This window comes from Orcinus orca, chromosome 7 (assembly GCF_937001465.1).
Source record: "Orcinus orca chromosome 7, mOrcOrc1.1, whole genome shotgun sequence".
In the NCBI taxonomy this organism is placed as follows: Eukaryota; Metazoa; Chordata; class Mammalia; order Artiodactyla; family Delphinidae; genus Orcinus; species Orcinus orca.
The window spans coordinates 56,349,857-56,377,144 of record NC_064565.1 but is presented as its reverse complement, the minus strand read 5'-3'; the positions used below and the strand labels follow the sequence as shown (position 1 = coordinate 56,377,144).

Genomic DNA, 27,288 nt, shown 5'->3' with positions numbered 1-27,288 from the left:
TAGAGAGTTAAGGTCCAAATCTTCAGCAACAGAAATACTAATTGGTTGGGAAGACATAGAGGAAAAATGGATGTGCTGTATTAATGAGGGCTGCAAATTCTTTGCCATTCTTCTCATTATATGGTATAGTCTATGGCCCCTTACCCTGCATCTTGGCTGCCCCCCTGACACTGGTGACTTGCTTTTACTGATAGAACGTGGTAGAAACGACACTGGAGCATTTTCAGACCTAGATCTTGGAAGGTCTTACAGCTTCCATTTAGAGGCTTGCACCACCATTCCTGATACCCTGATGGAAAGAAAGGCCCAGCCAACCTTAACCAGTTCTTATCACCGTAGATGAGACTGCAAAGATATGAGTGAGGCCAACTTGGAAGTTCCAGTCCCTGCTGAGCTCCTAGTAAATACAGCTGCATAAGGAACCCCAGCCAATATCACATGGAAAAAATGAATCACCCAGCTTAGACCAGCTGACCAATAGTATTGTGAATAAATTGTTGTTTTAAGCCTCTATGTTTTATGGTGGTTTGTTATACAGCAATAGCTAACTAATACAGTAGAAGAAACAGAAATCTAGGAGGGCTGGAAATAGATCGGAAACATGTAGTACTATGAAAGCAGGGGAAAGAGATATTTCAAGTAGAGGACAATCTACAGTATCAAACATTGTAAAGAAATCAGATAGCAGCTTACATTTAGAAAGAATAGGCATTATCTGTAGTGCCAATTAGCACAGTGAAATATCTGAATTTGTCATTAGTGTATTTAGTCTATAAAAGGGGTATTTCTTTTTGTCACCTACTGAATCACTGGGAGAATTCCTTTCCTCCAAATTATGCCACTGCTTTCACAGCAGAATATATGTTGACAGAGCACACTAAAGAAGACAGTCTTTTTCATTATTTGCCACTTAAAAAAAATTTATTTTACTATTGAAGTATAGTTGATTTACAACATTGTGTTAATTTCTTCTGTAGAGCAAAGTGATTCATTTATACATATATATTATTTTTCATATTCTTGGACATTATGGTTTATGACAGGATACTGAATATAGTTCCCTATGCTATACAGTAGGACTTTGTTGTTTATCCATTCTATATATAATAGTTTGCATCTGCTAATCCCAAACTCCCAATCCCTCCCTCCCTTCCTCTCCCTCCCCCTTGGCAACCACATGTCTGTTCTCTATGTCTATGAGTCTGTTTCTGTTTCATAGACAAGTTCATTTGTGTCATATTTCAGATTCCACATATAAGTGATATCATATGGTATTTGTCTTTCTCTGACATTATTTGCCACTCTTCATAAAGCTGGATGAAGCCTAAAGTCCTATTGATTTCCTTGCCTTTTCAAGGTCACTCATAATTTTCCACTAAGGGGCTTTAAGAAGGGATGAACCCAAGGGTTTGTGCCTTTTAAATGTTACGTTTCTGCTTCCTATGCTTAGAGAGACTACCACACTCATTAGCATCTGGTTCAACATCTGCTAATATCTTTTTTTGTTTCCATCTTTCACTGATTTTCAAGTTGGTATTCAATTGGGAGTCTGGCTCTTTAAAAATAAAGGCTTTTGAAATGACTGAGATTAGATAACCATTCAGCCAAACTCTCTACAGGGTTTTGCACCAGGACCTTGGACATTCTTGGACTGTGAATTCTCATTTAGCTTGCCAACATCTCCCACTGATAGCCTCAGATGATTCAATCACAAGTTCAGCAACCCCTTATGTTGCTCTTGCTTCCTTAAGAGCTATAACTTTACTTATCATGCTGTCAGTCTGCACTCTTGCAGACTTCCTTCCTTTTTATGGCTCATAAAACTTGTTGGAAATTGGCCTGAATGGCATATCTAGGGAACTTGAAAGAAGAGCCCATCTCATCAGTTTTCTCCTCGATTACCCTTGGGCTATAATGTCTTTACTGAGTTAAAATAGCAGTATTCAATGATTTAAAAAAATTAAGATATTATTTTCTTTTAGAATCATTTATTTATAGTTATCAACTAGATGACACTTGGCATTTGATTTTTATGATTTGGGATAATTTAGAAACTCTTGAAAAAGTTCTATTATTTTAAAATTCTTATTAATCAGAAATATATCCAAATCTATTAAAGTGAAAATGTCTGTTTAAGTGCAAAGAAAGACATAAAATTTAAACTATGGGGCATTTACAAAGCTTATACCAACTATGTTAATAACAAGCAAACTTTGGTTCTCAAACCAACTCAAAGGAAAGAAAAAGTGGGAATTGTGCTGAGCTCTAAATTTAAAAAAAATGAGTATTCATGCTCTTTTTTTTTACAAAGTAAAACATATTCACATATATACTGATATTATGAGAGTTATGTCATATGGATATGATGCAAAGTAGACTCTAAGTGCACAATTAAGCAAATTACCCCCAAGGCCAGGGAACAGAAAAGCTCACAGACCAAATTAAGATACTTGAATTACTCGGTTCATTAAATCAATTTAAACACATAGCAAGAAGAAAGAGGCAAAAGATGTGACAGGAAAAGTGCAAGCTAAGAAGCAGTCTTCCACCTGAATTCTGTATTATGCAATGTTATATATCCTATCTCCATCTTGCTGCTGATGGTGTGGTTACGAGGACCAAGGGTGATGTTTGAGCAAAGGGGCTTGGCAGATGGAAGGCACTTAGACCAACACACACATACTTTACAAAAGAGGCAAGTATTCCTGGCCACAGTTAAAGGTTTAGCCTGATGAGCAGCAATATGTTTCATTTGCCAGGATGTATGTCATTAAAAGGTGGTCAACTTAATAGTCCGCATGTGGAACATCCCATATGCCTCACATGTATTTAGCATGTGATGCATAAGAGATGCTTAGTTATACATGCTTTACTTACTTTATCCACGACCAATTTGTCTCATAGGTAACTAACATCTATACCTATATCCATACCTGTAGGTCTTATAGTTCTGCCTATGTTTCGCACACTACTTGCTCATTCATTATCTTTATACCTAACACAGTCTATGAATTTTGCCTACGCCTTATAAGACACTAAGTTACTCATAAATGTACCATTGTCTTCCACAGCAGAATTAAATATTCTCAAATACATGAAACTCATATTACACATTTATTTAGCAAATGTGTATTGAACATCCGACTATGTACTAGGCAAAATTCAAGTGCTGATGATACAGCAAAGAATGAAATAGTCCTCAAAAGAAGACATACAGATGGCCAAAAAGCACATGAAAAGATGCTCAACATCACCAATTATTAGGGAAATGCAAATCAAAACTACAGTGAGGTATCACCTCACACTGGTCAGAATGGCCATCATCAAAAAACTACAAACAATAAATGCTGGAGAGTGTGGAGAAAAGGGAACCCTTATGCACTGTTGGTAGGAATGTAAATTGGTACAACCATTATGGAAAATAGTATGGAGGTTTCTTAAAAAACTGAACATAGAACTACCATATGACCCAGCAATCCCATTCCTGGGCATATATCTGGAGAAAAGCATAATTTGAAAAGATACATGTACCCTAATGTTCATTGTAGCGCTATTTACAATAGCCAAGACACGGAAGCAACCTAAATGTCCATCGAGAGAAGAGTGGATAAAGAAGATGTGGTACATATATACAATGGAACATTACACAGCCATAAAAAAGAATGAAATAATGACATAGCATTATAGATACAGCAACACAGATACACCTAGAGATTGTCATTCTGAGTGAAGTAAGCCAAACAAAGACAAAAATCATATGATATCGCTTATATGTGGAATCTAAAAAAAATGGTACAAATGAACTTATAAAACAGAAATAGAGTCACAGATGTAGAAAGCAAACTCATGGTTACCAGGGGAAAAGGAGGCGGAGGGATAAATTGGAAGATTGGGATTGACATATACACACTACTATATATAAAATAGATAACTAATAAGGACCTACTGTATAGCACAGGGAATTCTACTCAATACTCTCTAATGACCTATATGGGAAAGGAATCTAAAAAAGAGTGGATATATGTACATGTGATATATGATTCACTTTGCTGTACACCTGAAACTAACACAACATTGTAAATCAACTGTACTCCAATAAAAATTATTTTAAAAATTTACATTTCCCTAAAACAAAAAATTCTGCTTGTTCAACAGAGTACAAAGAAACAAAATCTTCTAATGAATTCTGAGTGGTTAAACCTTTTTATTTATGGTGATGCTACAATCTGTTTTACAAAGTATTTTCATGTAATGATCTTTATTTTGTTGGTATTAATTTTACTGAATGTGAAAAAATACGAGTTAGCTTATTTTGAGTATGTTTTCATGGCAAAAACAAAGTGGTTGCACAGTTAAAAGAAAATATAACTTTTCAATGGGACCTGTAGGCAATATAGATAAATGTCACACTTGCAGATGCGATGTTTAGCTGTGGTTAGAAGAGTCCCCATCCCGTGTGGGAAGGATTAAGTAGGTCAAAGCCAGTTTAAATTCAGTGCACTTTGGAACAAAAGTGATACTGATGCAAATATAAAGATAAGTTCTGACTAGCTCTGAAGAGGGAAAAAATGCAACAGAACAAGACCTTAAACTACTTGTGAGGATTTTAGGTTTTTTAGGATTTAGCTGTAATTACTTAAAAAGACACTAGAACAAAAAGTTATTTATTCGTGAATTTAGATAAAAATTTTTCCATATTCAGCTGTTCTGGCATTTTGTGCCATTTGGAAGAATTAAAATATTGATATTTTGGTTCGTCTTCTTATTGTTATTTCAGACCTTTGAAAAAATCTGAAATTTGAATTATTTTCATCTTACAATTTAGTCAGTTTTAAAATGATAAAATTTTATATAAACAAAGGTACCTATGCTGAGGAAGCATTCTTCCGTATGTAAACCATTTCCTAGAGGAAGAAAACAATGAAAATCAACAGAGCAAAGCTTCTAGTGCACAAATAATTCTTACTTTAGTTCAAAGCCTTTCTGAAAAGTGAGATCTCCATCTGTAAATGATGGATCTAAACAAAGATAAGGTGGTAATATATTCTTTGAAACACAAATTGCAGCTTTCTCTCAATAAAAACATTTCAGCTCTTGCAAATAACAAAAAGTTGTTAAAAAATATCTCCAAAGGTATCAAATAATGCACAAAATTGTTTGAAAATGAAAGAGTTAAAGGAAAGTATTTGGACTTGGTTTATAATTATGTTCTCACTCTTCCTCAAACCCTTTTTGACTCAAAGACTTTTATGCAAGAGCTAGAAAATGTGCACCAAAAATATACTTGAAACTCTACAATGACATCATTAATACTCTTTGCTTTTTAAAGATTTCACTTTTTGAAAAATGTTAATTCACTTTCTTTTAAAATATTACGGGTTGAATTTTATTCATTTTTACACTATAAATATTTTGTTACACTTGAACATTTTATTGTAATTAATTTTACCTAGTAATTATTTTCATTGGAATATTAAGGTATGCCTATTCATATTTTATAGTTAATTTTTATTTGGCATTTTATCATGCTTATAAATTTTCATATTTTTGTGTATTAAATATTTACTTTCACTGTTTTTTTTAAAATCATGGAATCTGAACATTCAGTTACAGTTTTTGTCATTTTTCTCTTGTATTGCATCACTGGGTATATATCCCTCAAATCTTAGTTAATGGCCTTGAATATTTCCAAATTGCCAAATTTGAGAGTGGCGCTAATACACAAATAGATAAATGTGGCTCTTTGGATGTTTGTATGAGAAGATAATCAGGGAATTCAAATATTCTGAAATTTTAATTCTCATAGGCTTATTTACTAAACTCATGATCTTCCCCCATTGTCTGCTCCACCAGCAGCCTCTTCCATTAGCTGCTAGCAATTCTTCCAGTTGTTGTAAACAAAAATCTTATCATTGTCCTTGATGAAGCTGCTCCTTTTCTCTTGCTACATGATCATCAACAGCAAATCCTGCTGCACCCAGAAATAGATCACTTCTTATCACCTTCTCTGCAGACACCCTGGTCTAGGTCTCCATCACTTCACTCTGCTTTCACCCTGCTCTCACTCTGGTGTCCCTACAGCAGCCAGAAAGATCCTCTTAAATGTCAGATCAGATCACATCACTCCTCTGTACCCGACCTCCAATGAGTCTTCATGTCTTTTGGAGTCCAGAAATCCTTATAAGTAGACTAGCCTTCACCCTTTGCTGAAGACTCAGGAAGAAAAGGAAAGTCTATTGTATTTACCCATATTTTTGTTTACTATGCTCTTTCTTACTTCCTGCTGCTCTACAATTTCTCCTTTTATTGTTTCCTTTCTGATTAGAGAATTTTCTGAAGCCATTCTTTTAAGGTAGGTCTGCGGTCACAAGTTTTCTTAGTTTTCCCTCATCTGAGAATGTCTTGATTTCCCCTTCATTCCTGAAGGATATGTTTTGCTGAATGTAGGATTCTGGGTTAATAGCTCTTTTCTTTCTTTTTTTTTTCCAGCATTTAAAAATGTTGTGCCACTTCTGGCCTTCATGGTTTCTGATGAGAAATCCATTGTCATTCAAATTGTTTTCCCCTTATAAATGAGGTGTTTCTCCTTACTGCTTTCAAGATTTTTTTTTTTTGTCTTTATATTTGAGAAGTTTGACTATAATGTTTCTTGGTGTTGATTTCTTTAGACTTATTCTATTTGGGGTTTGTTCAGCTTCTTGAATCTATAGGTTTACTTTTTTGGGGTCAAATTTGGGAAATTTTCAGCCATTATTTCTTTGAATATTTTTTCAGTACTGCCTTCTTTCTCCTCTCCTTTCAGGAATCTGATGATATGGATATTAGACCTTTTATATTGACTACAGGTCCCTGAGGCTCTGTTGATTTTTTTTTTTTTAAGTCAATTTCTTCTCAATTGTTCAGACTGAGTAATTTCTGTTGTTCTATCTTTCAGCTCACTGATTTCCCACCCCCGCAACCCCGTCCCCTCCATTCTATTGTTGGGTTCATCTACTTAGTTTTAACATTTTCAGTTATTGTATGTTTCAGTTCTAAAATTTCCATCAGGTTCTTCTTTACATTTTCTATTTCTTTACTGAGATTCCACTTTTTTCATTTGTTTTAAGTGTGTTCATAATTGCTTGTTGAAGCATTTTTATCATGACTGCATTAAAATCTTTGGCAGAAAATTCTAATATTCTGTCAGATCTGTTATAGCATCTATTGACTGTCTTTTTTTAGATATCTCCTGGTCTGAAAATGGTCCTTTGCTAGAGGTGCTTTTATTCTATTCTTTTTTCACATAAGGGAGTGGAGGCTTCCTTCAAAACACACCTTTGGGAGTGGGAAATGAGACAGGCTTCAAAACACACCTTTGGGAGTGGGAAATGAGAGGTGAAACTAGAATCCAAGTGTGTCTGACATAAAAGCCAGGCTCTCAGGCTTTCAAATTATAGACAAAAAGTATAGTGTGGTTCTATTTTTATGAGAAAAAATGTACAGCCAAATATTTCTAGCACAGAAAAAATTTAAGAATAGACCTCAAAATGTTAGCTGGTATTTTTTATGAATATGATATTTGTATGATTCACATTTTTGTCTTTCTGTGCTTTAAATTATCTACAATAATCACTATTTAATCATCTGATTTTGAATAAAGCTCTGAATATCTCACATGTTTGTTTAAACTTAAAGTTGTGTTTTTGAGGTTTTGTTTCTCATATAAATAGTCACAAATTATGTGCTCTAAAAGCAACTTATTTAAATCTTAAAAATATGAAATTACTCTTCACTTCTAGAAGCTTACTTGCAGGAAGTAGATTTAACACATTTTTGTCAAGCAGCAAATCTGATATGTTTATTTTCTCATATTCTTATTTTTAATATCAATTTTGTTTGTAGTTAAATTTATTTAGAATTTAGATCACATTATTTTCAAACCAGCATTTTTGTAATTAAAAAATTAGAATATTTCATGCCTCATCTATTCTCTCATCCTCTTCTTTTCTCTTCTACAGTCAGTATTTAAAGTAGCAAAAGAAACCTTTGGAATGATAATATATTTTTTTCTAATAGACTTGAATGACATGGTATATTTTCATATCATGTTGCCATGACTACCAAACCCTTTAGCTCATCTTCATTTAAATATATTCACTGTTAAATTAGAGATGTAGCTTAAGCAATTCAGGATACTCTATAATTTTTGTTTAAAACACTGGTTATATGATAAGTCTCAAGTTCACTCTTTCAAAAGAATAACACAAGAGAGTTGCTGGCTATAGAACATCTATTCTGTTTCCTAATTCTTCTAAAGGCAGTTTGGAAAGAAAAAAAAAAAGGCCAACACTCATCTAATAGAGTTTTTCAAGTTCTGTATAGGAATTTGTAACTCAGATACAGAGCAAAATTTATGAATATCATTAAATAAATCGGAAAGCTTTTTCCAAATTATAAGATGTCTGAGTTGATATTGAGACCTCTTAAGCACACCCACATCAGAATATTGAAAAATGCTCAAATGGTAACAAACAGCTCTTTCTGGCTTATTTAAAAATGTCTGCCTAGACATGGCACCCCTTCAGCTTCTCTCTGTGTGAAGTTGTGATTGTTGCACATTACAGGGAGCCCACACTGACTTGCTCAGAGGTGAACTTTGCAGAGAGGAAGCAGTGGCCCTAAATGAAGAAGTCAGCACCCAAAACTTTATACTTGGTCATCACTTTTCTAGGAGCCTCGTATATTAGGGAACGAAGATATTAATTTACTCTGTGTGTGCATGCCTGAGTGCATGCAGCCATGTTGGAACGAGCCGGTACGGGACCAACATATGATTTTGCACACTCCAGATTGCTTAAATACTATTTTTTAAAGACCTGACTAGCTTTGAGGAGTTTAATTTTATTCAAATATTGTTCTTTCCAATTAAAAACAAAATCTTTAAATAAGTAACAATCTAGCAAGGCGAAAGAATTGGTTTGATCCTGGTAACTCAGGTTTGACCTTTAAAATCATACTCTTTAAAAATTTTATGGAATTAAAACACAAAAAATGTATATAGATTCTTCTAATGGCTAATCAGATAGAAATACACATGAATTAATAAAGCATCACTGAATTTTCTAATATTGTGTTTCACTTCTGATTATTTAAATTTAACAAAAAGGTCCTACTGTATAGCACAGGGAACTATATTCAATACCGTGGGATAAATCATAATAGAAAAGAATATAAAAAAATGTATATATGTGTGTGACTGAGTCACTTTGCTGTACAGCAGAAATTAACACAACATACTATACTTCAATAAAAAATTTTAAAAAATTAAAATTTTAAATTTAAATAGATGAGATTTTTGCTCAGATGAAAACTATAAGATCAGAGTCTAAATAAAATGTAAGACTAGGGCTTCCCTGGTGGCGCAGTGGTTGAGAGTCCGCCTGCCGATGCAGAGGACATGGGTTCGTGCCCCGGTCTGGGAAGATCCCACATGCCGCAGAGCGGCTGGGCCTGTGAGCCATGGCCGCTGAGCCTGCGCATTCGGAGCCTGTGCTCCGCAACGGGAGAGGCCACAACAGTGAGAGGCTCGCGTAACGCAAAAAAAAAAAAAAAGTAAGACTAGAAGGCCCAGTAAATAATTGTAGATAAATGTATGAGAATATCAGGATGGCATGCAGCATATGTTTTTATTAGTAAACCTAATTTTGCATAGTCTTAAAATTTTTTATTAAAATGGGCTGTTCATAAATCCTAATGCACTGTCTAATCTTCCTACCTCGAATTTCTCTCAAAACAGAATATTAAAAATAATTAACAAGTCAAAGCAGGGAAAGAATTCTAATAATCCATCACTTTGAATTCCAGGATCACAAACTGATAGTCACTACTTATTGCAAATGACTCCTGATCTTATTTTGATTTTCAGGAAAGCAAACCAATAATAAAATAATTGAAAGTGACCTTTTCATTTAAGTGAAGCAGGCAGAATAAAATATTTAATAGCTTTTAGAAAGCAAACAAAACATTGTGTGGTCTTAGTTGGTTTAAATTTGCTGGAGAGACTGCTTGTCTGTCTAGCCCTTTCCTCTGGAGGGAAAAAGTAGCTCAGAGAGCAGTAGTTTGGGGCCACTAGGTGTATGGCCACAGTGCTCTAGATTTTCCAGTGGTGTTCCACTGCATAGAATAAAATCCAAACTCCTTCCCTTGGCCCCTTCCTCTGTCTCTGTCTCATATTCTACCTCTTGTGCATCCTTCTCTATTTTCTAGCCTCAGCAGCCTGTTTCCTAGCCTCAGCAGCCCATTTCCATTCTTTAAACATGCCAAGCTCATTCCTACCACAGGGCCTTTGTACCTGCTTAGGATGAACTTCCTCAGATCTAAACAGCTCTCAATTTTAAGGATACCTTTTAGGTCTTTCCTTGAGAGCCTCGCTAAAATAGCCCTCTCAAGATAATTTGTCCATCTGTTTGTCTGCTTATTTATTTTTCTGTGTTTGTTTTCTGTTTATCCTACCTAGAATAATGGACAAGCTTCTTTTAGCACCATGCCTAGAACTGTATCTGACACATATTATGTGCTCAATAAATATTTATAGACTGACTGACTCTCAGGGTGTTTCACGGATGGCTCTGTGACAGTCTGATTTTGGTGTAAGAACTAACATTTGCATAATCATTTTACAACTTACCAAGATTTCCATGTACAACATCTTGTTATATTCTTAGACGCTTATATAAACTGAGAGGAAATGAAGGTAATGTATTGCTGCCCAATTTCTACAGTTTAGATAAGGAAGGGGTCACGTTGTTACTCCTATCCAGTGGTGTGGTTGATGTCGATTTCATACCTTTCACTGTCATTTGTCCACTTTTCATGAGCCCCAGATGGCGATGATGAACTGACGGGACAGCAACATATGTACCGCAGATGGCTGTGTGAACTCTGTTAACAAATCCACCCACATTTGGCATCAGTGCTACCTGATCTGACCACCAAGCTGCTGCCATCACCACTAGGCACAAAGTCACCTTTACCTTTTCATGTTAATTCTGCTTAGAATACAGAAAAAATGCTATATGCTTAAAGCCACTGGATATTTGTTAGTGTTACAAAATATCTCCAAGAAAACTTCTATCACATGGCTGGAGAACAATCAAGGCTTAGACTTATCACTGGAGTAGGTATTTTGCCTGAAATATGAAGATTTTCTTTTTTGGACTTATGGAATCTTTGGGTCGGAAATCCACTCTTCTAAGTGAGGAAAATAAACAACAGAAAGGCATAGTGATCTGTAAAAATCACTTAGCTAGTTGGTGGTAGAGCCAGGACTGAAGGCAGATTGTTGCCCTCCTAGACCTTCCAATCTATACAATTTACACCTCTTTAGAAGTTAAATCAGACACTGGGTAATTTTTTAGGGCCGGAAGTACAAAAACAAGGAGAACAAGATAAAAATTGAAGTAATTTTTAGGCTGTGATGATACTAAGTGATTTGGATCTAATAAATACACATAAATCATTGATTCACTTGACAAATGTTTATTCTATATCTGCCTTATTGTAGGCTTTATTCTAGACACTGGGGGTACAATGGAGAATGTGATAGCATTTCCCCCTCATGGTCAAATGGGGAGGCCAACAAGTAAACGTGTAATATCAATGGATCGCACTAGGTGCTGTGATAAAGAGCAGAACGAGGGAATGAAGAGAGAGGACATTCAGGAAGGGTTATCAACCCCAGTGGTGGTGCCCAGGAAGGGTTCCCAGAATCCTGATTCCAAGATGAGATCTAAAGGATAAGCAAGAAACAGCTGTGTGAAGAGGGAAAATGTTCCAGATAGAGAGAAGAATACGCATGTCAGTGTGGATGCATTAACGTATCTTCCCATTCACTATGGCCAAAACAGAAAAATAAAATAACAATAATTTTTATTCTTCTAGGATCTTGTGAACCACAGTTCCTTGCATGGAATCACACATAGCACTTCAGTACCTGGATCGCCTTAGATGTATCTGTGTCGGCGCAATCACTTTATAACAGATTCAACATCCTGGCAAAGTGGGTTACAGCAAGATTCCCCTGGCTGGAACTGTACGGGGCAGGGCTTTATGAACTTTGAAGAAGGCCAGGTTCACATTCATCTGGATCACCTCCACACCTTCCTCAGAAAGTCTGTGGTGCCTATCACCACTATGTAATTAAAAATAAGCACGTTAAGAAGGCACTGTGCCTGATAACCTTAATACCCTGTCACAAATGAGCAACATAATTTTATGCTTGCTCTAACTGCCTTAAAGCGTTTAGGGAATCTTTGTAAATTAACAACGCTGAAAACGAAAAGCAAGTGAATTGTTTTTCTCAAAACCTATACGTTTATAAATCATCTTCACAATAATCACAATCATCATAAATTAGAATTTTCTTCCCTAAGGATAATCAGAAATAGATGTTAATCACAACCAAAGCTGAATGCTCCATATGTTTTCTTTCAATCTTCGACCAACTGATGCATTCATTTCAGATATTTGTCGAAATCTCACGTTTCGTTTCTAGTTTTATCAAATCAGCCAGAATAATTTTGAGTATACACATTGCTTCCTTCTTTCATTTACAGATAATTATGGGGCCTCCCTGGTGGCGCAGTGGTTGGGGGTCCGCCTGCCGACGCAGGGACGCGGGTTCGTGCCCCGGTCCAGGAGGATCCTGCATGCCACGGAGCGGCTGGGCCCGTGAGCCATGGCTGCTGGGCCTGCACATCCGGAGCCTGTGCTCTGCGGCGGGAGGGGCCACAGCAGTGAGAAGCCCGCATACCGCAAAAAGAAAAAAAAAAAAGGTAATTACGGAAAGCCATCAATTTCCTGAGCCATCCATTTTTTGCTAGGTACGGGGACATAGTAGGTTCTTATCTGCAAGGAATTTACAGCAAGGGAAGAGTAGAAGTGGAGGAGATGCCAGGAAAAAGGGCACCCATGCCATAGTGGGCTGGATCCTTTAGGCCCTACACCCCAGAACTACTAAATCGGAATCTTGGGAGGGTTTAGCCTTGAGACTCTGCTTTAAAAAGCAACAACAACAAAAGACGCTTACATTATTCCCACACATGTTCAAGTTTGAAACCATTTTCTTTGGCAATATCAGAGGTCACTGAAGAGTCTTAAGCAAACAAGCAGGGTGAGGGGTTAAATGTTTTAGGAGAAGTGCTCTGGTAGCCATGTGAGGAGGGGCAGGAGATTTTAATTTTCCAATGCAGACTGGAATTTTCCAATGCAGTTTTTTTTTTTTTTTTTTTTTTTTTTTTTTGCGGTACGCGGGCCTCTCACCGCTGTGGCCTCTCCCATTGCGGAGCACAGGCCCCGGACATGCAGGCTCAGCGGCCATGGCTCATGGGCCCAGCCACTCCGTAGCACGTGGGATCTTCCCGGACCGGGGCACGAACCTATGTCCCCTGCATCAGCAGGCGGACTCTCGACCACTGCGCCACCAGGGAAGCCCCCAATGCAGTTTTTTGACATGGCATCAATTATAGGATGAAGGATGGGGTGAGATGAAATAACATTTAGGATTCAGATGAAGAATTAGTTTCACACCTTATTTGATATTTTAACTGGTTGAAAGTTTAATATTTTATTTATTTTGTCTTTTTGAGAAAGCTTATTCCATTGGATCAAAATAGTTTAGTTAAAATATCAGGTCACAAAGGTGATAATGAATTGGAACTAGGCAAGCACAGACAGGGAGGGCACAAGAGTCAAAGCAAGAGACAAAGAGGATGAAATCTAGGGCAACAGGGACAGGATGGGAAGAAGGGAGTCATATAATAACAAGGGAAGCATTAAAGGACTTGGTCCCCAATTGGAGGGAAAAGACAGGAAGCAAAATAGCTGTGACTTTTTTTACATAAAAATTCATTATTCTGGAATTATTTGAAAATGGAACTGATTCAATATGCTTTATCTTAAACGAGATCACTTTACAGAATGGTTCAATGCAAAACAGAACAAAAGAAAGTACAGTTCAGCATCACCCTTCACTGTTCTGAAAACAAACTGCATTGATGACAGAGTTTATGCATCAGCCTTGGATTCAGGACTGGCTCCTCGGCTTTGGGCCTCACCACACTGTGCAGCAATTGTATGCTTGTGCGCCTGCTTCTTGCACGGCGCCACGAGCACCTCAGCAGTAGGACCCACGCTCGCTGTTCTGTGGCTACTGTGATGCACACAGACAGGCCTTCCAATCCTGGTTTTAGAATACACAAACTGATTAATTAATTGCGGTGCTGATTGGAAGTAGCACTTTCTGGCTTAAAATAACTTCCAGAAAACCCCTACTGCATGCCTCTGCTTGCTCTAAGGCCATCCCTAAATACACTGTCCTCTGGCAGTATCCTTGTCCTGGAAAATCCGCATGAAAGGCACTCCAGGCAGTCACACGGTTACTTAGGACACTGAATGTCCTATCGGGGAATAGTCTGAATGTGAGAGGCCCTGTGTGAACTGTAGCAGATGGCTTTCCAGATGTTTTTCGTGGTCAACAGCCACCATTGGTTTGACTTTGGAGATATGACCTGGATTTGCCCACGGTCTTTCAGACTGAATTCTGCAAAGCTTGCATAAATGAGTGAAAGGGCTGCTAGTTGGAAAGATTACAGTTATACTTGCTTCATAGGATTTTTTTTAAAGCACTGGATTTGCTTTTTTTTTTTTTTTTTTGCGGTATGCAGGCCTCTCATTGTTGTGGCCTCTCCCATTGCAGAGCACAGGCTCCGGACGCGCAGGCTCAGCGGCCATGGCTCACGGGCCCAGCCGCTCCGCGGCGCGTGGGATCTTCCCGGACCAGGGCACGAACCCGTGTCCCCTGCATCGGCAGGCGGACTCTCAACCACTGTGCCACCAGGGAAGCCCTGGATTTGCTTTTAAGATGTAAGTTGCTAACATTCTCCAGTTCAAGACAAGTCTAGAATATTAGAACTGAATGGGGCCCGGAAGATGATTTAATTCAGTCCCTGTCTTATAAATGAGGAAACTCAGTCCCACGCAAGCTAGGTGAGGTGTGTAAGGTCTGTGCGTGCAGAGGTTTAGAATTTAGTTCTTGCAGCAGTTTGTCTAATGCACAAGGATTCTGCTTTAGGCTTATTTTGATTAAGTGCTTATTGTACTTTCTCATTTACACCTATTGTACATTTCTTCTTAAATTCCTTCTATTTCTTTGGTGCTCATGTTTATTTTCTCTGTGATTTGCGGTTAATAAAGTTCAGTCAAATGGGATGACTCTAATATAAACCAGCCAATATCATTATTGGTCCATTTCTATGCAAATCAATCATGTCTGTGATGTATAGTGAAATGAGAAAGAAACTTCTATGGTTCAACAAAAATGTCTACTCAGTGGGTCTGATCTTGAGTTAGTGGAAAGCATTTGTAACTACCACTTATTTAAATGTCAGGACTGTGCTTAAGCCTTTCACATATATCTTCATATTTAATCCTTATGGTGAGCCTATGAGGTAAGATTATCCTCTCTTTACAAATTAATAAACTAAGGCTCAGAAATTTAACTTGCCAAGGTCACACCATTAAACACTCAAAGAGCTGATGATCTGGGACCCAAATCTTTGTGACTTTGTAGACCCCAGCCTTACCCATCGTGGAAACTCCTAAGAAGCCCATGGGCTGCCATGTGAAATTCTTCTCAGAGGGTCAACAAGATTCATGGAGAGTGAGAAGGTTGCGAGGTATTTCACAATGGCAATCGTTTCATAGACTATGGGGTCATTAAAACCAAAAGAGGAAAAAATAATTGGACTTTCTAACTCTTTGCTTGATCCAGCAGAAAATGCTTATGTAAAGCAGATTTGGGGGATGTATGGAAAAATATTGTATCTGGAGGCTGCATCACTCCTTGAAAGCAAAACGCTACGATCGGGTTAATACTTCCACATTACGTGGCCCTCTCCTAAGCTGTGCGCTCACCACAGTGTAGTCCACTGGACCTCCTCCCCTTACTTTCATTCCATTCCATCCCCTACCTTTCTGGTAGTACAGGGCTCCTTGCCACAGCCTTTGTTGCCAATAACAGCAACCTTGCAATTATAAATTTTAAAAATTAATGATTTAGCTTCAAAATTTTTAAATGGTTGAACACATTCATAGAAAAATCATAAAAGTACTTTATTTCTATATATTAGATCAAACTTCTGCAACTATGTGCATCTTAGTTTGTATTATATTTCATTTTTATTTTATATATTTTATTTCACCAGAAGTATAATGAGAAAGATTTCTTAATGGTTTCAGTTTTTTGAAAAAAAAGTAAATTCTGCATCAGGAATCAGGGAAGATGTAAGAAATGTCTCCAAGTCCACATTCTAGCTCTGCCCCTGGCATTGTCTGCGGCCTTGGCTGAGACAAATCTGAATCTCTTGAGATATATATTTCACTCACTAAAAACCACATGAATCCTAAATACCTAGCTCTTTCAGAATCTGTGAACTTAGAAGATATTGGAAAAACATTTTAACTACATAATAACATAGGACAAATATGGAGGGATAGGTTTAATTCCCCATCCCCTTAAAAAAATCCTCATCCAGGATCTGAATGCTTTGGAAACCCGGTTATTTAGTTACTTAGTCATTAGAAAGGTTGCCTGCCCACCTGCCCCTGTGCCTCATGCAAACCACTAGCAGATTTTGATGTGTGCTTACGAGGGCAGGCAAAGCACTATCTTCTGTGTGTGTGCGCGTGTGTGTGTGTGTGCGCGCGCGCGCGTGTGTGTGTGTGAGAGAGAGAGAGAGAGAGAGAGAGATAAAATCTTTATTCTCATTCTGGATTTTAACACAAAACATCTAAACAGACTGACTTGTGAATGACTTTTTACATATCAGCCTACTGAACTGGAGAAACAAAAACGTCCTCTTCCTGGGTTTTTGACAATATGGCAACTCTAATGTGATGTGTATTTATAAATCTTCCCTACATTCAGAACAAAGGTTTAACTTTGTATGTGATATTTTTCATTCACAAAATATTTATATAGAACTAATCCTTAATCAAAAGTATGTGTTTGGGATGAATTACCAGAGTGAGAAAAGAAAGCAATTAGCATTTAGAAAATGCCAGGCTCCAAGGTTTCACCAAAGAGCAGTTAAAAAAAAAAAAAAAGTAATTTAGGCACTAACATGGTTTATTAAGTAGAAAGAACTCATATGTTTATGAGTTAGCAAGACCAATATCAGATAACACATTCTATCAATAAAGGGGAGCTAAAAATGAAGTCTATGCTACTTGCCAGAAGGGAAGTAACAACAACGGGTACTCAGTCTAAGAGAAAGCTGAGACACTTATTTTAAAAAAGCAGCCTCTCCCCCAAAGATAAACATGAAAGTTACAAATAACTAACATTTAGTGAGCACGTAGTATGAGCCACTCATTGAGGTAAGCATTTTAAAGACACTGAGACAGGAACAAGTATAATCCAGTTTTACCAATGAGAAAGCTGATGCTCAGAGATGATGAGTAACTTTGCTCAGTGTCATCCAGCTAGCAAAAGGCAGAGCCAAGGCTGACAGATTCTGAGACCCACAGTCTTAATTACTGGAAGCTCTGAAATCTCAAGATCTGGAAAATTCTTAGAGAGTTCTACAAAAGGCCTGAATTAAGAAGATATGCTGGGGAAAAAGAAATGTAACTGCGTAAGTGGGTGAGTAAAAGAATAGGTATAATAAAGGTTAGAAAGGTTTGAAATTTCATATAATTAATAAAAATAAAACTGAGTCTTTGGAAAAGTTGAAATAGAAATATATTCACTCCTATGAATTATTACGGACTAAGGTGATCAAAAGGTACAAACTTCCAGTTCTAAAATAACTAAGTCCTGGGGATGTGATATACAGCATGGTGACTATAGTTAACAACAAGGTGTTGCACATTTGAAGGTTGCTAAGAGAGGACATCTTAGAAGTCCTCATCACAGGAAAAAAATTGTAACTGTATGTGGTGATGGACGTTCAGTAGACTTATTGTGGCGATCATTTTACAACACATAATATTGAACCACTATGTTGTACATGTGAAACTAATATGTCAATTATATCTCAATTTAAAAAATAAAAAAAAGATATAAAGCACCCCCTGAAAAGAAATATATTTATTCCTTATTTTAGTACAGGAAACACACCTATTTAATATAGCAACACGAAAACTATGTATTACATGAAACAGATTCCCTATTGAATAAGCACATTTAATATATTAACTGGAAGTTTGTTCAGAAAACAATTATATATCTATTAATTGAATTTTCTTTTAAATATTTTCAATTTCTATGACCATCTGAGTTGCACACTGCTTGCTGCACTGTGATCTAACATTGTTAGTTTTATCAGCTTTTAATAAAGTAATGAAAGCGGGAAAAGGAGAAATCATTATAAGAAGGCCAGTAAACATTTTATGAATTTTTGAGTTAAAGTATCTCACTGGGCTGAGTCTATGAAGGAAGCACTCATTTTGATTCTTTTAATAGCATTTTTTGAGGCTTATTGAGTGCTGGGTACAGGAAGATGAGTAAGATGTGACTGATGTTTCAAGGAATTCCCAGTATAGAAGAAGACAGTGGGAAAAAAGGCATGATAATCAGATCACATAGGTTACCTAAATTCAGATTGTGGTTCCTGCACTTCCAAGTTACAAACAACCTTGGGAAAGTTGTTTAGCTTTTCTGGGCCTCAGTTTCCTCATCTGTAAAATGGGGACACCGTTAGTACCTATATCATTGGATTATTATGAGGAAGACGTGTTAAAACAAGAAAGAGGTTATAAAATGCCCTGGTACATTGCAAGCAATCAACCAATGCCAGCTGTCATTATTAGACCCATGATGGATGGCAGAACAGATGGAAACACAGAGAATAAAGAGCCTGACTACCTAGCGATGTGAAGGAAAACATCCCAGAGAGCTGATAAAACATGGGTAGGCTTGGTAATTAAGATGAGTTCAGGGGAGAAGAAGCAGTGAAAACAAAGGTAAAGGGCAGCAGACATTTGGAGGTAAATGGCCCCTAGCAGGTATGGTTGGATGCTATAGTGTGAGTGTCAACTGTGAGGGAGGGGTTCTGGGGCTAGAGCCTGGTAGCCTGAATCCTATAAGTCAGTGCCTTCCAAACAGTGTTCCTTAGAGCCCTAGATGAAAGGTTTTGTGGGATTGCCTCAGACACTGCTAAGGAGAGGCTTGGGTGGGTAAGGTGCCAGGTCCCCTCCCTAGTTCTAAGCAGAGCAGAACTGCTTCTATCTCTTTTATATATTGTGTTTTCATGTAAGATTTTTGTTTGAATAAAAGGATCTGCTCCTTAAAAACTATTTGAATTTAAAAAATGATCAAGGATGGATAAACAACAAGGTTCTACTCTATAGCACAGGGAACTATATTCAACATCCTGTGATGAACCATAATGGAAAAGAATATGAAAAAGAATATGTATATATATATATATATATGTATAACTGAGTCACTTTGCCGTACTGCAGAAATTAACACAACATTGTAAATCAACTATTAAATAAATAAATAAATATCCACTCAAGTTTTGATCAAGGAAGAAACATGATCAGGCTTGAATTTTAAAATAATTTTGTGATTCCTTATTTTTTTTAGCAAAGGTTATAAAATCCCTTGGTATGAATTTTTCTGATAGATAGGAAGTCAGTATCGCTATACTTCAGGCTTTAACAGTATTGCTATACTTCAGACTTTAACAGGACTGGGGTAGGGTAGAAGTGATGAGCGATCACGTGCCATGCTGAGAACCAGGCAAAGCTCTCAGTGGCATTGGTACCACCCCTTGCAGGTGCCTTGTGAATCTCTGCAGATGGTTTTGGTTGTCATAAAAATGGAGAGGGTGCTCCGGCATTTAGTAGGTGGAGGCCAGGGACGCTAGACACTCTGCAATGTACAGAGTAGTCCCCATTCTACCTGGTTTTCACATATGCATGAAGGTAGAACACCTGGGTATAATTACAGAAGCCTGTAACCTAACTTTTTTACACAGAGTAAAACACAAAGTATTTTTAGTATGGTTCTAGTGTATACTGAATTTATCAGGAATGGAAGTGCTGTGTGAATGGAGGAAATGCTGTATTTTGTTCAATTGTTTTTTTAATTTGCCAGGAGTGTTCACTATTTTGAAAAGTAACAAATATCACAAGGCATCTGAGTTCCCAATACACTCACCCATATCAGTCAGCCTTTGTAGCTGCCACATTCACTATGAGTCTCCAGTGAGTCTACCTCTGGATAGATGCAGGTGTCTGATTACTTCATTATGTCACCAATGCAGCTGTACTCCAGGGCATTTATGTATTTTTCCCTTATATTACAGGCAGAGCATTATATTTATTTCTTTAAATAGTCTGTGCAGGTAGTTTATCTTGGAATTTCTCTGAGGCAAGTAAAGATGTCTCATAAAATATTTGCTATAAAAATGGGGCTTGGAGTATGACAGGGTTGAGAGCCAGTGTGTCAAAGTAACACAAAAGTATTTTCAAACCACTCAGTTTCTCTTATACTATGGCGGATTGGGAATCAAGTTCATTTCTCAGTTTGACTTTAACTTTTCCAAACAGAGGCCATTTTTATTCACATGTTGTAGAAAATGATGGAGGGTGATAAAGCACTCCAAAGGCAAGAAGACCACTGTGTGCATTCAACACAAGGGCTGGGCCATTAAGGGGCAGAGGGGTTCATCTGGCAGGTCCAGACCACAGTCCTGGGCAGGATGCTACACGTTATTGTATGTCTACAACTTGGGAAAATGCACTTCCAGCAACAGGTCCTATTCCAGCTGCTTGTCTTGACACCCAGTCAAAAGTAATTTCAGGAAGTGATATATTACAACTTTCCCTTTTTTGTATTGGGGGCAAACAGTTTTTAATAATTTGTTAATACATATTGTAGACATATAATCACAAATATGCGACTATTCATTACAGGTCAAATTGCCCAGCCTTTAAAAAGAGTCAAAATATAAATGCTTTTTAAAAATTACCATGTTTTAAAAAACAGGCAAATCTTAATTTTCTTCTTTGGTCTTTCATCACTTTGGTCTGCTGTTTTCATCAAATTGTGCCAGTTCATCAATAATGCTTTTGCCAGCATGTTATTTATGTATGTCCAAAGCAGGATGTTGTCAACTCCTTTGAGACATCCTGGGTCTATAGACCTCTCAACAAATTGACCTCAGGATGGACTCTTTGGTTACTTCATATGTTTGTTATTCTTTGACAAAAGCTTCTCTGGAGGCTGCATCAAAATGCTTTTTAGTCCAGACGTGGCCCCATGCTTACTAACTGGCCATTTTATGTTACAAGTACATTTCTAAGTGTTATCTTCTGCTTACGTAAGATAAACTGGAACACTAAAATTTTTTCCCAGAGAAAATGAAGAAAAGGTGTGGATTTATAACGGGATAGGAAGCAGGGAGAAGGAGAGAGAGAGGCCATGCTTTCTACTCATTAACTTTCCATTAATAAACGAAGATAAATTCTTGCTTTATAACTCTAATGGGTATTTGTGGGCAGCCTGTTGGCAGGCACGATCTTAATAACAAGTAAAAATATTTGATTCACAGTCCTAGAGGCCTTCCTCTTTTAATACCAATGTTAGTTGTATCTAATACATATGCAATCCTAGTAACTGGTAGTTTACGTAGGTCTTGAGACCACTTATTGCTATTTACGGTGGTTGTATCTTTAATTAAAACAATAATTTCCATGGATAAATAAAATAGCAAAGCTTAATTCAGAACTAGGTAATACCCTACTTCCAATTTACCTAACTATTAGGATGAATGGCAAAAAGTAAATGTTATAATAATCAGTCATTATTTTTTATCTTTCTTTAGCAATGTAATGAGGGGAACAATTTTTCTGATTAATCAGAGGTCCTTGTGGCATGGACATATATACACTACCAAATGTAAAATAGATAGCTAGTGGGAAGCAGCCACATAGCACAGGGAGATCAGCTCGGTGCTTTGTGACCACCTAGAAGGGTGGGATAGGGAGGGTGGGAGGGAGATGCAAGAGGGAGGAGATATGGGGATATACGTATACATATAGCTGATTCACTTTGTTATACAGCAGGGACTAACACAACATTGTAAAGCAATTATACTCCAATAAAGATGTTAAAAAAAAAATGATTCACCCCAAAGGCTTTTCTAGATAACTAACTAGATCATAATATCTAACTATATTCTAATTACAACCCAAATATCTAATGAAACAATTCTGAAGTAGATAATTCTTGTGACTTTTAAGAATACTAATTAGGCAATTAGGTATCTTGAAAGAAAGATATTTATTAGACCCTTTTTGAGCTCTTAATATAAGGATTTTGGTCTTAATCTTAAAATAGGTATTTGAAAAATATTTATTCACCCTGAGCAAGGTATTGTGCAAGGTGCTAATCTTGTTCATGTGTATCTCTCAGTGTTGGGCTTACTGGGAGTCAGTGGGAAGAACTAAAGAATGTAATCTGGGGGTGAAGAAGGGGCCGGCCTTTGAGCGACAGCGACGCTAGATGGTAGCCACCACGGGCTAGGGAGTAAAAGTCCCTCGCAATTGCCCACTGTTGGAAGAACTCGAAGTAGGCCAGAAAGGAATAGGAGATGGCACAGTTAGCTGGGGTCTAGAAGATGACAAAGACATGACACTTACAAGATGGACAGGGATGATAATTGGGCCTCCAAGAACAGTTTATGAAAACTGAATACACAGCCTTAAAATAGAATGTGGACTTAAATACCCAGAAGCACCCCCCTTTGTAAGATTTGTAACAAAAATTAATATGAATGGAGTTAATAGTTCTAATGGAGTGGTGGACCCAAGAGCCATGTCAGTGCTAGCAGAATGGCAGAACTCATAGAGCATCAAAGTTGTCCTGCAAGAGCTTCGGCGCCTAATGATGTCTAAAGAAAATATGAAACTCCCTCAGCCTCCTGAAGGACAGTGATACAGCAATTAATCAAAAAGAAAAACCACAGGCCCTCCCTTAGCCCCCATTCAACTTAAGCAGTCGTCTTCATCTTCCACAGTAGTAAAAATTTCTAGATACGTCTTGTAGACCTCAAAGTTCTGGAAAGGAAACTCCCATTCAAAGGCAGTTTATCATAAGATACTGTAAATGATACTAATTTTTTGATACTATTTCCATTTGAAATATATAAGTTGTGCAATAACAAATCATCCTGTCAAGTGTAACCACTGTCCACATAGCTGAACTTCTGGGATCAAGAAAGTGTATTTAAATCGATTCCCATCATAACCGGCGGGGCACATCTAACTCAACTGTCAAAAGACACACCACGCAATCACCTTGCTGCTGATTACATGGCCTGGGGTCTCTGCCTTCTCCCCCTTCCCCTCCCCCTGCCTCCTCCCTCCCTGCAACAGCCCTCCAGCTGGGGGTGGCTTCTTAGAGTTGATGTGAAGGTTTCAGGTCACAGCCTGTGGGACTACTCCTGGGTGTGTGGGGGGTGCTTTGTCTGCACTCCTGGTTTCTTTCTTTAACTCTTAAATGCTTAAAAGCCATCATCCTCTTCCCAGTCTCCACTACCACCCTCGGCCGAAGCATAGATTGTGACCCCCTCGGCTCCCCTCTGAAATTGGCCTTTGGTAAGGAATTCAGGGATTTCCCCATATCTTCTCCCCTCACCTTAATCGAGGGGTGCTGCTTTTTCCTTCTTCCTACTCAAGTCCCTTTTTGCACCATCACCACCCAACACCTTCCAGGACACTTCCTTGCTTTGGCCAGAAGCCATAAGGTAAGGTTGGAGAGCATCTCTGACCTCCCTCATTTAGTTTTGGAACCACACTTATTTACTCTCCACCAGCCTGGGAAATGAATATTGGGTTCTCAGCCCTGCCACCCTCTGCTGTCATCATCAGCTGATACGTTTTTTTAGCTCAGGTTTTTTTTTTTTTTTTTTTGCGGTACGCGGGCCTCTCACTGTTGTGGCCTCTCCCGTTGTGGAGCACAGGCTCCGGACGCGCAGGCTCAGCGGCCATGGCTCACGGGCCCAGCCGCTCCACGGCATGCGGGATCTTCCCGGACCGGGGCACGAACCCACATCCCCTGCATCGGCAGGCAGACTCTCAACCACTGCGCCACCAGGGAAGCCCTAGCTCAGGTTTTGATAAGGTGAAAAGAACAGTCACCAAGGTCACTCAGACCTGCCAGCTCTCAAAGTCCTTGGTCGTTAAACTTGGAGAAAGGCCACAGAAGACACTGGTAAGCACACACGATTCCTTTGAATGAATTGTTTTCTTTTCCTGTAATTGCTTTTGCTTTTAAAAATTGAAGACGTTTTAAACAGGGCTCTCATTTGGTCATCCTTGCAATCCATTTGGGTCTAGTTTGGAATCTGACAACTGGAACATAAAGAACCTTGAACTCTTTGAACCTTGAACATACTTTGGTTTCAGTGCTGCTGCTTCTCTGAGTCCTCAGCAGGGATAAGAAAGAACTTGGCGTGCACGGCAGATCCCCGGAATTCCTGGCCAGTGGCTGCGTTTTCCACTTTTCTGTTCAGGACCACTAAATGCTGAGATGCTGGACGCATACCGAAATAAGAGCAATTCATTGTGTTCTAAGATTTTTTTTTTTTTTTTAATTTAGTGTTTGTGGTGTAAAACCACCTTTTAAAGCAGCAACTATCAAGTCTGCAAAGCACCTGATGTTTCCATTAATCTTTTTCTGGGGAAAACCTTAGTTCTAAGGATTTAACATCCTGTAAGTAAAGTTTAACATAACAGTATTCCATAAGTAGACTTTTTATTGTCAGACCATTGCCTGATTTTAATATAATAAAAAGAAGTGTGTGTTAATATTTAAAAAAAGAAAAAAATGTAATCTGATAACATCACTTACTCTTTCAGAAGATGACTGATTCCAACAAGCATCACCTCGATCTTTTATAAGCGTTATCTTCTCTTATATCAATATGTAATTATTTTCTACCTGGGAGAGCACTCCTTCTGTCTTTCAACTTTCTTTATACCCCACATTAACAAGCAAGGTGCCTTAGTTTACCATTTATGGCTTACAATGAGATGATCCCAAATCAATCATTCATTCTCCCTGTTCTTCTCTCATATTCTATGCCACCACCTTCTCCATGAAGCCTTCTCTGAGGTCTCTTAGTACAAAGGGATCTTCTCCCCTCAATGCTCTGTAACATTCTCCTATGCCTCTTCTTAGGAACCACCATATTTGATCTAGTTTTCTAATTCTTCATGTATATATATTTCCCACTTCCTAGTTGTTCTGTTTCTGAGGGCTGTGCTTTTTCCGTGTGTACCCTTATTAGACACCCCGCCCCAAACATACACACACACACACACACACACACACACACACACACACACACACACACACACTCTCTCTCTCTCTCTCTCTCTCTCCTGACCCATTCTCAATAAAATCTATTGATGCTTTAATGAAGCTTTCTGAGAAATTTAATTTTCAGATGTATTATTTAGTATGGGATATTTTCATAAAGTCCCAATTTCCATGATAACAATGCCAGCATCATACTCAAACTATTACATCCTCAGAAAGCTTTAGGACCTATAAATTAGAGTTTGAAATGCAAAAATGGGACAACATACCAAAGAAAGTGTAACATCTGTATAGGCATGATTAAGTTAGTAAACATCATTGCTTTCTTATGTGACAATAGTTTCCAAAATTCCACTGAGAACTTTAGGCAGGTTCCATTTAGTGACATTTATGTCTTGTGTTCTTATTGATTGGTACTTATGTCTTACCATTTGCTAAGTATTTTGAATACCACTCCATATACGTGAACTCTTCAGTGTCAAGTCATGGGCTCTCTTCTCCCCACTGTAATGTTTGTTTGAGTATGTTATTGGGCAATACAGAGAAGAAAATGAGCACCCAGTTTTCTCTGCAAAGTTAACTGAGCTTATAGTGACTCTACGATCAAGGCATTTCATGAAAAAAACCTCTATCAACTGAACAAACAGAATAAACACTGAAGATAATATGCTCATAGATGAAGTTGAGCTTTGTGTAGTTCTGAGAAAATCAAAGCTGTGGGAAAATATTTGTTTTGGGGCCATTGTAATTATTCACATATTTCACTGTCACTACTCTAAAAAAGTAGTTCTGAAGTTTGTTTCATTTTCTTTTGATTATTGTATAAAACATGAAATGAAAGTTAGTAACAAAGAAGCTCCCTCCCATAAGAAATGTTAGATTTATACTGCTTTCACAATGAAATAGAAATACACTCTTAAAGTTGTATTTCAGAATTTGCAATCTTCTTTAAATGGAAGGTTTCAATAGAAAAACAGAGATTTTAAAAAATATAAGTTTCTGACATTATCTCAGATAGTTTTTGAAATATTCATCATTTCTCTCACATAACAAACAATATATTAAACTACTACATATAAAATAAATGACAAGGTACTACTGTATAGCACAGGGAACTATATTCAATATCCTGTAATAAACCACAGTGGAAAAGAATATGAAAAAGAATATATATATGTATAACTGAATCACTTTGCTGCACAGCAGAAACTAACACAACATTGTAAATCAACTATACTTCAATTAAAAAAAACGATGTATTACCTTTCCTTTTGAAGACAATGAAGATATATAGTTTTATTCTAGAATCATTATTAGAAAAAATCTTTAATACTTAGGAAATTTGGAACACACTGTGATGGTACATTTTATATGTCAAATTGACTGGACTACAGTGTGCTCAGATATTTAGTAAAACATTGTGGGTGTGTCTGTGATGGTGTTTTTGGATGAGAATAACAATGAATCTGCAGACTGAGTAAAGCAGATTGCCCTCCCTAATGTGGGTGGGCCTCATCCAATCAGCTGAAGGCCTGAATGAAACAAAAAGTCTGGCTGTCTCTCAAGTAGCAGGGAATTCCTCCTGCCTGACTATAGCTGATACATTGATCTTTATCTTTTCCTGCTTTTGGATTCGAACTGAAACTGATTTTCTTTTTTCTTCATTTTTAGTACTCTGGTTTGTTTTTCTTTTCTTTTTAAAAAAAATTTTATTGGAGTATAGTTGATTTACAATGTTGTGTTAGTTTCAGGTGTACAGCAAAGTGAATCAGTTATACATATATACACTTTTATTTTTATTTTTTTAGATTATTTCCCCATATAGGCCATTACACATTATTGAGTAGAGTTCTGTGTGCTATACAGCAGGTTCTTATTAGTTATCTATTTTATATATAGTAGTGTGTATATGT

General features: G+C 37.4%; 1 protein-coding gene and 1 pseudogene across 4 annotated transcripts in view; one reads left to right on the top strand and one right to left on the bottom strand.

The window, feature by feature from the left end:
• Positions 1 to 27,288, bottom strand: part of B3GALT1 (beta-1,3-galactosyltransferase 1) — a 600,428-nt gene that overhangs the window by 181,859 nt on the left and 391,281 nt on the right. The gene's annotated exons all lie outside the window — the stretch shown is intronic.
• Positions 22,521 to 22,999, top strand: LOC101281311 (ubiquitin-conjugating enzyme E2 variant 1-like; annotated as a pseudogene).